The sequence below is a fragment of the Cornus florida genome, unplaced genomic scaffold (genome assembly GCF_030987335.1).
Source record: "Cornus florida cultivar Cherokee Brave unplaced genomic scaffold, ASM3098733v1 CherokeeBrave_3.0.0_Hap2_Chr11, whole genome shotgun sequence".
Taxonomy (NCBI): Eukaryota; Viridiplantae; Streptophyta; class Magnoliopsida; order Cornales; family Cornaceae; genus Cornus; species Cornus florida.
In genome coordinates, this window is record NW_026775581.1 from 53,616,450 (window position 1) to 53,629,582 (window position 13,133).

The window sequence follows — 13,133 nt, forward strand, 5'->3', positions numbered from 1 at the left end:
AGTCCTCAAAAGATCAAAATCATAGCTAGATATGGACCAATCATAGAAATATCCCTCAAATACACAAGTCATACTCAAAATCTTGAAATTTAAAGCTAACAATGCAAAGCACCATTCCCCCAAACTTAAATGGCACAATGTCCTCAATGTGCAAAGAGAACAAAGGAAAGAGTATACCAGTGCAACTAAGCAAGAATGATCGGGACTGAAGTATCCAAAGTGGGTGGCATGGCCCCCCCAAACTTGGGATTAACTATGGTCCTGAAAATTGGTACTTGGATAAACTCATTAGATAACAAAATGGGATAATTAGTACACAGTAGACATGCAAGTGTAAATGGGATAAATAGATAAAGAGATAAGAGAGGTATAAGGGTGGTCCTGAAAATCGGATAGCACTTTCTCACTGAAGTCACTGTGATGCACCTGATGGAGTCAAACATACAAATATGAGAATATAATCATATGACATCCATCATAAAAATAAATATATAAAACAGATAAAGTGTAGGTACAACAGAAATATCAAAGCCGACAAACCGGCTGCAAAAATAATAGTACTGTACAGTGACAAAAGTAAAGTATCAATAGTAGAGAAGGATCATGAAAAGATAGAAGAACTGGAATCTTAAGAAGATGGGGTAGGACGGGCAGGTAGGGCTCCGCGGATATCTCTGGATAGATCTCGAAAAATAGTCGCGACATCTGTACGGAAGGTAGCAAAATCAGCTTTGTGGGCAGTAAGATCAGCTCGTATAGCAACAACAGCATCCTCAAGAGTCTGCAGGTGTACTCCAAAGACGGGGGTCTGATCTGGAGCCTCAGGTATAAAAAAGTCAGAAGAAAGATCATGAGTATGCTCCTCCTCATGTACTGGCGACCTGGCTGGAGAGTGCTGCTCTGCATCATCTACAGGTCGCTCTAAATCAATGTCTATATGCTCGGCAGCTGGACTGACTGGTACATCGTCCACTGCGGGATTTGCTGCTGCTGCCTGAGCTGCTGCTTCTGCCTCCTCAGCCTCTACCTCCTCTGCAGCCACTACTGTGTGGTCCTGCAGTCTAGTAATGATGGCATTGTAGCTCTTGTCCCAGTCCTTCTTCAAGAAGTGACAGGAACCTCTCTCAGGGTGCTCCCGAGAATGAATAGGGTAGCGCTGGTCGATCAAAATCTGGGTGATGAGGTGGCCGAATGGGAGAGACTTAGCCCGTCCGGGCTTCTCCTTGCTAATATAGTCGTCAAATAGCTTCCTCATCACGCTCTAGATGAGCGCAGGAATAGATACCCAGTGGCCTGTGTAGAATGCGTAGAGGGCTGTCAGATAGTCTCCTCTCCGCTGGATCTTGTGCCCGGCCATATATATATATTCTGAAAAAGAACGGAATCGAAAAACCATAGGTCATCTGGAAGGAATGTGCGGGTGGCGAAAGTCTCGCCATCGGCATGGTGACCTGTAAGAAATACTGCCATGTCGGCATAAAAAGGCCTGTATAGCCTCGGATATAACTCTTGTAGCTCGGAGGGCATCTGTGTGGACAATGGCAAGATCGGGCTAGCGAGTCCGCAGTGATAGTGATCTGATGGCCATCTATAGTAGTGATCAGCTCTGCTGTGGTACGCGGGGATGGTCGGAGGTTCTGGAAGAACAACCGTACCAGCCGCAGGTAGACTGGCTCTGTAACTGGGGAAAGAATAGCTGCAAGGCCCCTCTGAATAATGTCGTGGTAAGCTGATCGGATCAGCGCCGATCTAGAGAAAAAGTCTGTGTCGAACATCGACTCATGGTCTACCGCCATATGTGTATATCTAGGCGCGGGCCTATCACGCTCCTGAGCTGGCTGAGTTGGCTGGCGTGGTGGAGATGGTACTGGTGAATGCTCAGCTCCAGCATGTGGTGGAGATAATGATGGTGTAAATGCAGCCTGAGCTATAGAGGTGGATGGAATATGATAATCCTCAGCCTCATGAGCAGGTGACTGAGGTGAAGTAGGCTGTACTGGCTTCTCCTGTGCATGAAAGGGCTCTGTTGGCTCCTCTATCCGTGGTCAGATATGTCTCTGAGGCCCGTGTTGCCTCTTGGCAACAGTCTTGCACTTAGTCATAGCCTGAAAAATAATTTAAAAACTTACAAGGGGAGTTAGTACCAGAATTAAGAATTGAAAGCACAAAATAGAAACATGCATGTCAAATAAGATAGACAAATCATATAGATGACATGAATCTATGCAAGTGATAGGATATGAAATATGCTAAACAATATAAGTATGAAATGCATCCAATGTGGAATGTCACAGGCATTGGGCATATATGAGATAGCATGAACATAAGGCATGATGAATGAAGTGTGTGTGAGATCTGTGAAGTTCGATCGATCACAAAAAGGTTTGAGATCGATCTCAAAACTTCGATCGATCTGAGGTATGAGTTCGATCGATCTCTCAAGATCGATCTGAGATTGAAGTTCGATTGATCTAACTGTGCGAAGGTGAAAACTCAAAGGTCACAGATCTGTGACTTTGGAAGCATGGGGGCCACACAAACAAAGTCGTGGGCCCATCAACATAACAAATCATCAATTACCATCACCCAAACAAGGCCCATACTCCTATAATCAATTCGAAAATCAAAAATATAAAAACATATATACACATATATATAAACATGCTTCAAGCTCATCAATGGTGGATTTCATCATCATTCATCCTAGATCTAGCATGTAGGCAACATATATTATCAAATCAAAGCTTGAAATGACAAAGTGTGGTTCGAATCTCACCTCTTGTCGCGAGAGAAGAGGAGATGAAGAGGGAGTGAGATTCGGGGTGAGCTTAATGTCGCCGGAGGTGTCACCGGAGATGAGGAAGATGGAGAGGGTTTGGGGTTCACGGCGACGATGAGGGAAGCAAGGGGTAGGGTAGGGAGTTATTGGATCGATCTTTATAATCGATCTCACAACTCTCGGTTTTATTTTTTAAAAACATTTCCTTATTAGTTCGATCGATCAAACTAAGATTTCAGATCGATCGAACTTTGATGAACTATCCTCAAAGTATTTTTTTTTTTTTTTTTTTTGAAATTTTTGAAAAATGAAAAACTAAAATTAAAAATTGTAAAATCAAATAAAATATTTTTGGATTTTTTTTTAAATTTGAAAAGTCAAAATAATGAAATGAAGAATTAAGATCGATCAGAATAAGAGTTCGATCGATCAGACAAAGAGTAAGAATATGCAGGTTTATGGCTCAGAAAATTGGCTAAGTGTTGGAACTTGAGATCGATCGAACTTGAATATTCGATCGATCGAAGAACTTCAGATCGATCTTGGAATGTTTTCGATCGATGAGACAAAGAGCTGAATATGCAGGTTGATGCAGGCTCAAAATTTTCTAAGTGTTGGATCATGAGATCGATCAAACTTTGAAGATGGATTGATCTAAGGTCTTCTGATCGATCTGAGAATTAGTTTGAACTATGGGACAGAGAGGTGATTTGGATGCAGGTCAAAAAAATTTCTAAGTGTTGGATGCAGGTGGAAGTTCAATCGATCGAACTCTCATTTGAGATCAATAGAACTTATGCAAAATGCTCAATCACAACACAAAAATTCATGCAATCCTAATCACAGTTCCTATTAATGCATATGAACCAAAAACAAGTATCTAAACTTCGCAAGAAATGAAATTTAAGATAGAAATAAGGGAGGAATAGGGTTTTGACACCCTACGAAATGGTTTTTGCTAGTCTTTAACATCTTTACCAAGACATTGGGCTCTTTTAGTCCGGATCAAAGATCTTATAATGCATCCCCTCCTTATTGGGGTGATAAATGCTTTGAACTCCACCCAACAAATGGTTCTTTGAAGAACTTTTTGGATCAAGCTCAAAAGAAACTTTTGATCCTTTATCTATGCAATCACAACCTTTGGGCTTCCATGCTCTTTCAAATCAAGAATTTGAAACAACACTTTGACAATGTAAGGTTGAAGGTGATCCCTTTAAAGTTTTGGTCTTATACAAAAGCTCACTTCCTTGACATTGAAGATCATGACATTTATCTACAACATTAACCTCTCCTTCATATTTGTCAAATAAATTGGATGTGGGATTAAAGATATTCAAATTCACCATCATGTGGCCAAATGAGATCTTCATTATCCCCGTCCTACAATTGATGTTGGCATTAGCGGTTGCCAAGAAAGGACGGCCAAAGATAACGGGAATTTGGCTCTTAGGATTGGGGACCGGTTCCGTGTCAATGACAATGAAATTAACCGGGAAGAAGAATTTATCAATCTTTATCAAAACATCCTCAATGACACCTCTAGGCCTCTTGATAGATCGGTCGGCAAGTTATAAAACTACCAACGTCGGTTTTAATTCACCTAGTCCCAATTTGATATAAACTGAGTATGGAAGAAGGTTAACACTTGCTCCTAAGTCAAGAAGCGCCCGATTAATGATATGGTCACCAATGATGCATGAAGTAGTATGTAAACCGGGGTCCTTAAACTTTGGCAAAGTGTTATGTTGTAAAATTGAGCTTACTTGCTCGATCAAAACCACTTTTCGTGGTGCTTGGCTTTTGTTCTTCCATTTTTGGGTGCACAAGTCTTTCAAGAATTTGGCATAAGCCGGAATTTGCTTGATTATATCCAGAAGTGGAAGATTGACTTTCACTTACCTAAACATTTCCATGATTTCATTGGTTTTTGCCTTTTGCTTTTCCTTCAAAATGGACCCTTTTAAGGCATCCAGAAATGGAACTTTTGGTTCAAGCACTTTTTCAGAATTTTCTTTTGAACTCTCTTTAACACAAGAAGTTCTTAAATCACTTTGTTTCAAATCATTTTTTAGCAAAACTTTTTCAACATCATTTTTCAAAACTTCTTTTTCAAACACATTTTTCAAGACTTTCTCTTTCACAAGACCATGTATATGCAATGAAGGAGGAATGGGATGTGAAACGGGACGGGTGACAACTTGAGGTTGCACCAGTTCACTCTCTCATTGGACACTTCTACTTAATTGTCCACAATCCTACCACTCCGCAAGGTAGTCACCGCATTAACATATTCAATGGTGTGGCCTACCGATGAGGAATGGGTTTCCACAACACATTGTTGCTTAGGTGGGACATTAATAGGCATCTTTCCCTTCTCTCTTGCATTAAGAGTGCTTGTTATTTACCCTACTTGGGTTTCTAGCTTTGCAATAGATTGAGAGTGAGAATGGAGCAATTGTGTGTTAGCCTCTAAAGTGCCCAAAGCATTCAAAACTTTTTCTTTAAAGGCGGGACTTCTAGTATTTCCTTGGGAATAAGATTGGTTAGGAAAATGAGAATTAGCAAATTGATTCCCTTGTGATTGATAAGGTCTATAACCTTGGGATCCTTGGTTTTGATGTGGAGGTGAAATGTACTTCCCTTGAAAACCACCTTGGGAAGGGTTTGAGCCCTCTCCTTAGTTTTTCCAAGAGAAATTCGGATGATTCCTCCAACTTGGATTATAATGAGTACCATAAGGATTATTCCCTTGGTTCACAAAAGCTGCATTGACTTGTTCATTAGGTTCATTGTGTACTTGTCCGTGAGGACAATGAGAAGTAGAATGAAGAACACTAGAACAAGTCATACACGTTTCATTTGATACACGATGAGAATGGTTAGGGAAGGAAGATACTTGGTTCGCCGAGTTTTGGTTAATCAAAAATTGATCAAACCTTTGAGATAAAGACTTCATTTCGGCGGCTATTTCATTTGAATGGTCGACTTGATGTAAACCAACACTCTTCCTACCTTGTGAATTTCTACCATTCTTGGATGATAATGTTTTATGCAAAGAATTTTCACTCATGCTCTCATAAAGAAGCCACACATCATCCTCATGCCTATTAATGTATGAACCACCCATGGAAGCATCAACCATACCCTTGTAATTGTCCGATAAGCTCTCAAAGAAATATTGAACTAATAACCATTTGGGCATGCCATGATGTGGACACTTCCTAAGCAACTCATTGAAGTGTTTCCATGCCTCATGAAACGTTTCTCCATCCCTATGTGTAAATTCTCTAATTGAAGTTCTCATAGCATTGATTTTTGAAACCGGATAGTACTTCTTCAAGAACTCTTGTTGCATTTCTGCCCAAGAAGTGATTGAAAAAGGCCTAAGATTGTTAAACCAATACTTTGCCTTGTCTTTTAAGGTGAATGGAAAAAGTTTGAGTCTTAAGACCTCTTCCAGCATGTCCGTATATTTTACAGTGGAACTTACTTCAAGAAACTCATCCAAATACTTGTAAGGTTCTTTACTTGGAAGTCCATGATAGTTAGGAAGCATATGAATGGTTTGTGGCTTAATTTCATAATGATGTACTCTAAATGGAGGCAATTGGATGCATGTAGGTACATTATACTCATTAGGCACATAATGGTCTCTTAAAGTAAGAGGTGGATTAGCTACTTGAGGTGCAACATGAGCACCTTGGTTTTGAATTCCTTGATTGATAATGGGAGGTTGTGGAGCATACATTGGCCTTGGCATTCCATATGGAGCTTGGCCTTGTTGTTATGGTGGTTGGTGAGTGTAGGCTTAGGCATGCCTAATGGTACTTGTATGTTCTTATTGTGCACGTTAGGATGAAGAATACCTTATTGATCTATGTGGCCATGGTCCTCAACATGATCATCGTTATGGTCATCCATTGATGTAATGGATCGAGTAGAACTACAACTTCCTCTTCCCCTAGGATTTCTAACTACGGATTCAAGATGCAAATCAAGAGGGACAAGAGTTGGTCTCAATGAACGACGTCCATGCATGCACAATGCAAAACACAACAAGCACAAAGAATGACAAATACTATGCCTTCACAACAATGCAATTAGACTTCTTCCACAAACACTTAATTCATACTCCCATGCTTTAACAACAATGATACAAAGAACAATTAAGATTGCCTCCACGCGGGCTCACGATTTGTCTAAGAAATTAAGAACAAGCCTCCACGCGGGCCGACGATTTAACTAAGGGATTGAGTAAAGAAAGTCTCACAAAGATCCTTTAGCACTTCAACTCCAAATTTAAAACTTAGCTCAGCAAATTTTTTAAATTTTTAGTTTTTTACTTTCTTTGCTTGAATGCTCCTTTACTTGCTTCCTCTCCAACAATGCACCTAGTCAAGTAAGAACAACACAATAAGTAACCAAAAAGAAAAATAAAAATAAAGTAAAGACACGATCAAAAGAGTATTAATCCTAATTGATTCCACAATTCCACGTTGCCAAATCAAATCAATCCCCAGCAACGGCGCCAAAAACTGACTATGGTGTGTCACCGCACCATCAAGTTTGAGAGTGTGCATTAAGGCGAGGGCCAAGAGTTTTACATTTATAAAAGCCATTACTACCTTTCACTATAAATATAGCTAGGGCGAGTAGGGATCGTCCCAAGGGATTGTGAGGGTCGAACAAGGTTGTGGAATCGCTATTAGGGCTAGTAGGTCGAGTGATCAAACAATTAGTTGGTTGGTTAATTAAACTAAAGAGCAACTAAATTAAACTAAGTGATAACAAAAAAATGCAACTAAGAACAAATAAGAGAGAGAAGAGTCTTGGGGTTTAGAGATCACCACCAAGCAATGCATTTCTATACCATTGACAAGTAACTAATGAGGGCAAATGGTGTGTTGCAATATTGGTGTGTGTGTGTGTGTGTGTGTGTTTGGTTGATTCAACAAGCAAGGATGGCTAGTCAAGCATGTATTGTCTAAACATCATGTGAAAGGCACAATATATCTAAGCAATGAAGCATATATTGTCTAAACAACATGTGAAAGGCACAATAGATCAAAACAAGCCATTAATCCTTTCATTAAGCTCACAATCCAAATACAACACAAGGTTAGAGACATATGCTACTTGCATTCAAAAGCATAGATCATCAAACAATAAGCATGGATTGTCCTTCTATTTAGCACTACACAACAACTATACTACATGTACACTACTAGCATGAAAATAAACTAAGGGAGAGGCACAATCCATCAAGGAATAAGTATGAACCATCAAGAAAATCACAAGAGCATTCCATTAAGCACTATGTTTTGAAAATCTCTAAATCTATAGCATCAATACACATAGACATACATCAATAACAAAAAATCTAGAGACAAACACATGAACATCTATTCTAACATACATAGACATATGAATAGAATGAAATGATCAATTGAAAGCATTTAACCACATAAATCATTGAACAATTAAGATCTATATATATCAAAGTGTCAAAACATTAATTACAACACTAATCCCTCAATAATACACAAGATTAAGATATAAAAAGCATGCTTGGGGCTAACTCTAGCCCCAAAAGGATGTCTAGCCACTCATGGTGATGTTGCTCTAACCCTCAAGGGCTAACTCCATGGAAGGAATCTGCTCCTTGTTGATGAAGAATCTCCAATGGTGTCTCTAACCTCCTCCTCTTTTCTTCTACACTAAGAATAGCCTCTAAAGTTGTCTCTACCAAATGTTAAGTGTCTCCCTCAAAAAGTGCATCATATTCCTTTTATAGGTAGGTCAAGTAACAAACAAAATGAGCTGGGGTCGTGCAAGGCATATTCCCCAATGATTGGATAAAGGACAACTTTCAATGAGATGAAAATTTAACTTTTTCGCACTGGAGGAAGTTCGATCGATCGAACCTTGGACTTGAATTGATCGAACATTGCTGAGATCCATCGAACTTAAGCTGGATCGACCTTCATTGGTGACGTTTTTTGGATAAAGACAAATCTGAGATATTTTGAAGATATTTTTGGGAAAAGGACAAAAATGGTTGGTAGGGTGGTACAACTAGATAAAATCAATCATTTGGATAAGGACAAAGCAGTTCGATCGATCGAAGAATGGTGTTGGATTGATTGAACTTTTGAGATCTCTGAAAATGTCATCATGGCTCTGATCCATCTTGAAGTGCTGAGATCGATCATGTTGGATCGATCGAACTTTGATCTAAGATCAATCGAAGATGTTGATTTCCACCTTTTTCTTCCTTTTGCTTCCACTTGGCTCCTTTCTTTGATTCATCCCAAAATTGCTTCAATTAAGCTCTTATTTGGCTGAGTTAGCTTATTTTCGGGATAAGTGCCTGAAAATGGAAATAATACGAAATCAATCTAAAACGGTAAAGTAAGATAGATTAAAGTACTAGAATGCCTAAGCTTAAAGAGTTTAAATACGCACTTTTCAGCGCTCATCAAGGGACTGCACACCAAATGGAAGAACTGTCAACAAAGAGGAGTGAATTGTCTTTGTTTGACATCTAAAAGACCTTAGAGATTTTTTTTAAGTTGTTTCGGGAGATTTTCCAAACACAAGATGATAAAATTATTTTTATTTTATTTTTTTATATTAATGAAAATAACTTAATATTTCACACAAAATTGAATAACTCAACATTTCACATGAAATTTGTGCAATAAATTATTAATTTTTCTTAAAATCTTTATCTTTCATTAATCTCACACTTCATTTTCGTATTCATTAAACTTATAAAAATAAAAATAAATAAATAAATAAATAAATATATATATATATATATATATTAGTTCAATTAAAATCTAATTATAAAAAAGTTTTTTTTTTTTTTTTTTGCCTGTCAAGAAAACATGCCATACGCCATACGACATTTACAACAAGATCATCAGGCAGATACAGAAGATCAAAACACATAAAACACCATCCCAAACTAACTAACACCTCTTATAGTCAAGATCAACAGTTTTGACAAGTCAAAGAAAATATGCCAGCTATAGAAAGAAAACCACCACAACAAAAGAAAAAAGCCACCGACAAAAACCACCGGCGAGAGAACCAAATACACCAGCGCAGGCAAAGACGACAAACGTCAGCAAAAGACGCAGATGCATCAGATCCACTCACAGCACAAAATACCAAAAAGCTCCAAAAAGGAACAGATAAACAAACCCAACTCCGGCGACTCAGCAACCATTTACCTTTGGAAACGGCACAGATTAGGAGATCCAGAACAAAAACTCATGATGAAACATGAGAGACGCTGCGCACAGCGAAACCTCGACGACGGCGAGGAAAATAGTTTTCAATATTTTGGTTCCAACAATTTGAAGATAGTTTTCTCTCCAAATGGACTCATTTTCATTGTTGTCTAACACTATTTATTCGATTTCTCAACCGAATATCGAGGTTTTTGATGGTAAAAAAAAATACCAACGGTGAAAAGAAAAAATTTTATTTTTCCTTCAACAATTGAAAAATCGCTTATGCCATGTCTAAGTCATGTCCAACTGCTCTGGGTGACAAAACACCATTTGATCAAATTTTAATTTGATAAATGAGAAGATCACAAGGTGGATTGAATTGGCATTTCATCCTACTAAAGGTGACCAGAATTCTTCCATGCTTAGTGGGGGAATCATGTAACCCAACATCCTATGTTGATGGGCACAAGGGCAATTGGATGAAATTGCACTTCTGGTAAGCTGGTCATTTTAAAGGATGAACACCATATTCCTTATATTAATATGAATATGGTTTATAATTTATTTCCTTTCAAGTGTGGTTGCAAGGTTATCTTTGAATCTGGTATATTCCTTGAAATAATCTTTTCATTAAAGGTATGTCTAAATTTGTGCAATAATTTATGTTTATATTGCCAAATTCATTAATTAATAATGTGTTATAAACTTGGTCAATGAACTGAATCCTTTTATCAAAGGATTTGTCAGGGATTGATCGAAAGGTTATGGTAAAACCTATATGGGTCAATGCATTATAGGTAGCATATGAAAATTTAGTAGTCTAGCTTTTATATATGTTGAAAGAAATATGGTACCTTATAACTGATCTCTGTCGATCACATTATTGATGCTCATTTTGAATATACTTATATTTATTACTTGAAATCTGAAAGCTATAGTAGGTCACTTTTCGCTTGATTAAATCATATTCTGCGATAAACGAGAAGATCACAAAAGAAGTTTATTGTCTTTCGAGACACGTGCCATCAGTTGATTGAAACTAGATCATCTTTTCACATTACAATTAGTCAAAATCATGCGATATCTATGACTAGTGGGGGGATCAAATGACAATATAAGAAGAAAGCTCTTAAACTTCTAAAGTGGCATGCATAAGCATAATTTCTGGTAAGTGATGCATCTGAAAGAGATCTTCAAATTTACAAATAATGGCTTCGAGGTGAATTCTAAATTCATCAATTTTTCGTCAAAAATTGGTATGATTGTCGAAATGAGCCACTCTATTAACAGTATGCTTTCCAGTTATAAAACTGATTTTTGGTTACTATAAATTTCTTAATTTATGGCATGCCATATACTTGATTACATGAGTTTAAATTCATTAATCAAAAGAATAACCAATGGTAAGGTTCATGTGGATCAAAGTATTACATGTAGTATGTAAACTTTTATTGATGTGTTGAAAAGACACTAATATTAGAAATTTGATCCATATTGACATGTTTGAGATGAGCTAATTATATTAATGAGGGAAAGTGATATGTTATCATTTTATTGATGATACTAATTTTTATCCTTGAAAGCTCATTTTTGAAAGCTCCTAAATAGATGAATGAATGTTTGAGAAAACAATGATTGCAGCTAAATTTCAGATTGATAAAAAGAGATTCCAAGGAAATTTTGGCAATTATTATTTGCCTATCATGTTCTTAATTTGAATTTTTGACATGATGGATCTTAGCAAGGCCGGTGTGATTGTGTAAATCAAAGTGTAGGGCCTCAACATGGATTTACTCTAACGCAATCCAATTTTATCAATTAATCTTAAAAGGTTTAAAATCTTATCAGATGATACAGTCTTTTGTTCTTATTGATCCCAGATCGAAGCCAGTTTGCAATCAAGGTAGTGCATTGAATCAACTTGAATTCTCAAATTATTGGTGGTCATTATGAAGCAATGAACTGTACCAAGGCAAACACAACTTGTTATCAAGTACAGAAATAATCTGGTAAGAGATCATTGCATTTCTCTTATGAGAATATAGAGGTACTTGCAGAGTACTATGGATCATGGGTCAGATTATTGCAAATACCTAGCTGTTCTTTGTTATGGATGCTCAAACTTCGTACCAACTTGAATCTTCACCATGGGTGGAGTTATGATTTCTTGGAAATCAAAAGGGTGGACTTGATAACTCATTCCTCAATGGAATAGGAGAGGAAATTGATTGGGTAAGGAACTTACTGGAGGGTATTCCAATACGAAGTAAGCCTATACTGCCTTTGAAATATTTTTGTGACAATAAGGTTGCGATGCTTCAAGCTCATAGCTAGTGTTACAATGAAAAGTCCATACATGTGCAATTGAAGCACAATTATCTGGAAGAGATCCTGGCAAATGGATTATCATAGTTTATTGTGTCAAGGCCAAATCTCATTTGCAGATCCACTGTCGAAAGACATGTGAAGGGACCTAATGTCCAGGGCTGAATCTAATTTGGCATATCCACTATCAAAAGACATGTGAAGGGACTTAGTGTCTAAGGCCATATCTCATTTGGCATATCCACTGTCGAAAGACATGTGAAGGGACCTTGTGTCCAAAACATCTAAAGGGATTGGAAAGAGCCTGTAATCGACGGTTATGATGTTATGGGAACCCAACCCAGTGATATTTCTCCTGGGTTCAATGGGAAAAATAAGTAACATAACAACTTGTGTGAGTACATCAATGTTCCTTTCACTATGATGTGATGTGGGTGCTCAATCCTGTAATCGAGGAGGTTGAGATTTAGATCTCTTAATAAATCTATAGATCGATTTTTGATTGAAGTGTACAGGATCACTTCTGATAGATTCACTGACTAACCTTTGAGGAGGCTGAGACTTGTATCTCTGAATGAATTTTATAAATCGGATTTCCGATTGGGGTGTACATAATCAGTCTTGATAGATTCACCGATTTATCTTGCAATGAAGAGGATGAGATTAAATTCTCTTAAAGGAGTGAATCCACCCATCGAACAAGCTATGTATAGCACGCCGATATTATTTATCAGTGGGTGGCCGGGATCGGGACCTCCCACTTTCATGGGAGGGAGTGGGGAGGA

The 13,133-nt window shown here is 37.8% G+C and overlaps 1 non-coding gene across 1 annotated transcript; it reads left to right on the forward strand.

Annotated features, from left to right (window-relative positions):
• Positions 1-5,982: 5,982 nt before the first annotated feature.
• Positions 5,983-6,091, forward strand: LOC132287433 (small nucleolar RNA R71). Its single transcript, XR_009473022.1, has one exon. It is a non-coding gene; the product is annotated as a small nucleolar RNA R71 (small nucleolar RNA).
• The last annotated feature ends 7,042 nt before the right edge of the window (positions 6,092-13,133 follow it).